A 3604-nucleotide genomic window follows, 5' to 3' on the forward strand; every position below is an offset into this window, starting at 1 on the left:
TATGAGGGTGATGAGTGAGTATTCAGTAGCTGTCTTCCAATAGTGATGATGATGATGATAACTTGAAATGATTAGAGATCTACCCCCAAGCACACATATGTATTTTGAAACTTGAGGAAGTGTGTTCTTAAAATAATACCAGCTATTGCATTCTCTAGTCAGGTAGTTTGGAAAATACTGGATGAAACAGAATTAAACTGTTGGGTTGATTTGTTTCTACTGGAATTCACAGGATCTTTAAAACATTCTATGAATCCTAAACTCTTAAAGGAGGGTGATAAAATATGTAGAATTTCCCAAACATACTTGACCATCAAATCATTTATTCCTTGAACATCTTTCTCATAGGAGTGGTGTAACATGGAACAAATTTTGGGAAATGTTGAATATCCTTTGAGTTTAAATTAGAGTATATAGTACTCCACTTGTCCTAAAACTGTCTGTTTCAAATGTTCAGAGACCTTTCCCTAGGGTTTGTTTTCTTAGATATAATGACTTAGCCTGTACCGCTGTTTCACATATCATTTCAGGACCTAGACGCTGTTGTTTTTCAGCCTGAATTTTTCCAGACAGAGAATCGTAGCTTATTTAACTCTGATCTTGTATGTGAGCCACTCAATTCCCATGATCATTTCAACTGTCCTGTTCTAATCTACAGTTTGCAAGGAGCAGGGTCAAAAAGTTAATGATAACTATAGTAATGACAACTAGCATTTTTTTTTTTTTTTTTTTTTTTTTTTTTTGCTTGCAGTATGCGGGCCTCTCGCCTCTGACTGTTGTGGCCTCTCCCGTTGCAGAGCACAGGCTCCGGACGCGCAGGCTCAGCGGCCATGGCTCATGGGCCCAGCCGCCCCGCGGCACGCGGGATCCTCCTGGACCGGGGCACGAACCCGCGTCCCCTGCATCGGCAGGCGGACTCCCAACCACTGCGCCACCAGGGAAGCCCCGCCAACTAGCATTTTTGAATACGTATGATGGACCAGTTATGTAACAGCTTTATGTGTAACAGCCTACTTAATTGTCACCAGAATTCTATGAGGTAGATATTTCTATTTCCATCTTACACTTGAGGAAACTGAAGTGAGCTTTTGTAACTTAAGTAACTTTGCCCAAGAAGATCCCAGTTAAGGAGGGAAAGCTGGGATTTGAACCTGATTGTGTTCAACTCTTAAGGATTACTGTGCACTGCCCTTCCCATGTTACTCCTATTTTTTTTTCTTTATTTATTTTTGGCTGCGTTGGGTCTTTGTTGCTGCACATGGGCTTTCTCTAGTTGTGGCGAGCAGGAGCTACTCTTCGTTGCGGTGTGCGGGCTTCTCATTGCGGTGGCTTCTCTTGTTGAGGAGCACAGGCTCTAGGCGCGCAGGCTTCAGTAGTTGCAGCACGCGGGCTCAGTAGTCGCGACACATGGGCTTAGTTGCTCTGCGGCATGTGGAATCTTCCCGGACCAGGGCTCGAACCTGTGTCCCCTGCATTGGCAGGTGGATTCTTAACCACTGCGCCACCAGGGAAGTCCCTACTTCTATTTTTAAATGTATGTGCTGCCTCCTCAACCAGAATCCTTTAAGAGCAGAGGCCATGTGGTCCAGACCTCAGTACAATCTTCTGTGCTTGGCAGCTCCTGGTATGCGGTAGCCATTACTCCTTTGAATATAAAGCTTGTGCAACCTGCCTAAGCCATTCAGCTAGTAAAATGATGGGCCTGAGATTTGGAACCAGCCCCCATACCATGTGTGTACACCTCATGGATTTCTCACCAGGACCATGCAGGGTGCACCAAGTGAGCTTTCTCCTTCAAGGGCACCCTCACCAGGCTTTTGAGCATCCCAAATAAGGAGCCTTTTGTCCCCCGGAGCCTCCAACACATTCTTTCTGTCTTCTCCCAAACAGATACTGGTCCTAGACTAGTGAACTAAGTCTACCCAGAAGACTAATACCCTGCTACGCAAGAAAGCACTTTTGTTGTGCGCTGATTTTGTTGGTGGTGTTTGAACAATATTCTCAACCCTTTAGAATCCCTTCCAGACGTTGAAATCTTTCAATGTAGTGAAGTACAAACGCAGCAATGGCCCCAAGGGGGCGCTGGGCGGGGTTTGTGGTGAGGCGCTCATCCTCTGTTGCTCAGCTGTGCCGTTGGCCCCCTACTGGCAAGGTCGGGAGCCCTGCCCTTGCGACTGGAAGCGCCCCGCCTGAGAGCAACGGAAATCCTTACAACCTACTGGGTGGTGAATGGCTGGCATTCAGCCAAAAATGGCCTGGCAAAGGCTTTAGCGACCGTGTCTCTCTCTGTGGCCTTGGCCTCTGTGGCAGTCAGGCCCAAAAGCTGCCCTAACATCTCAGCCGGCTAGAGCCCATTTTCCTCACAAGTTTCCTCCAAACTTCATCATGTCCGTTTCAAACGGCCCTGCTGAGACGCCCCACAAGAAGGCCAGGACATCGCCTTACCCTGGCTCTAAAGTGGGGCGAAGCCAGGCCCCCAACGAGAAAGTGAGCTGGCTGGTTGAGTGGCCAGAATACAAGGCTGTCGAGTACACTTCTGGCTCAGTCTTGGCCGGACCCAGGTGGGCAGACCCTCTTCTGGGTGAAAGAAACTTCTCTCTTAAATTTAATGAAAAGGATGGGCATGTTGAGAGAAGGAGCCAGAAACGGTTGGTATGAGGTTGAAAATGGTAGACCTAGAAATCCTGCAGTTCGGCCAGGGCTGGTTGGCTGAGGGCTTTTGGGGCGTTGGGGCCCCAGTCGTGCTGCAGATCCCATCTTAACCAGGTGGAAAGAGGATAGCAAGGGAAATACAGTTACCCACCCTGTTTCTGGGAGAAACATCCTGCAATTTGTAGCCATCAAAAGGAAGGACTGTGGGGCATGGGCCATCCCAGGGGGGATGGTGGATCCGGGAGAGAAGATTAGTACCACAGTGAAGAGAGAATTTGGTGAGGGAGCCATGAACTCCTTACAGAAATCCAGAGCAGAAACACAGGAGTTGGAGAAACAATTGCACAAACTATTCAGCCAGGAACACTTTGTGGTCTATAAAGGCTATGTGGATGATCCTTGGAACACGATAACACGTGGATGGGGACAGAGGCTGTGAACTACCATGATGAAACAGGGGAGGAAATGGATCATCTTCTTCTGGAAGCTGGCGACGATGCCAAGAAAGTGGGATGGGTGGACAATAATGATAAACTCAAGCTGTATGCCAGCCACTCCCAATTTATTCAACTTGTGGCTGAGAAACGAGGTGCCCACTGGAGCGAAGACGTGTACCCCGACTGCCATGGGTAATGGCGTGGAGTCTCATGCAAGCCAAAGCCCTTCAGATGAACACAGGTAGATAAGAAGCAAACAACTCAGGACTCCCATTGAACAGGATGGGAGGATTACTTCTTTTGGTGATTATTTCCCAAACTGTTCACAGGCTGGAGGCTTTGTATCAGGGAATAATATTAGACTCATATGGGGAAATGGAATCACAAACTTTCTGGTTTTCTAATTGGAAGAAGAATATAGTGGCCTCTTCTATACGTTGTATACATGGCTTTAACCAAATTATACAACTAATGCTCTTTGAAGAATTATGGGTAAAGCAAAGATAAATTCTTAC

The 3604-nt window shown here is 47.1% G+C and overlaps 1 pseudogene; it reads left to right on the plus strand.

Annotated features, from left to right (window-relative positions):
- Window positions 1–2267: 2267 nt before the first annotated feature.
- Window positions 2268–3285, plus strand: LOC136136003 (ADP-ribose pyrophosphatase, mitochondrial pseudogene; annotated as a pseudogene).
- Window positions 3286–3604: the final 319 nt, after the last annotated feature.

The sequence above is a fragment of the Phocoena phocoena genome, chromosome 16, assembly GCF_963924675.1.
Source record: "Phocoena phocoena chromosome 16, mPhoPho1.1, whole genome shotgun sequence".
Taxonomy (NCBI): Eukaryota; Metazoa; Chordata; class Mammalia; order Artiodactyla; family Phocoenidae; genus Phocoena; species Phocoena phocoena.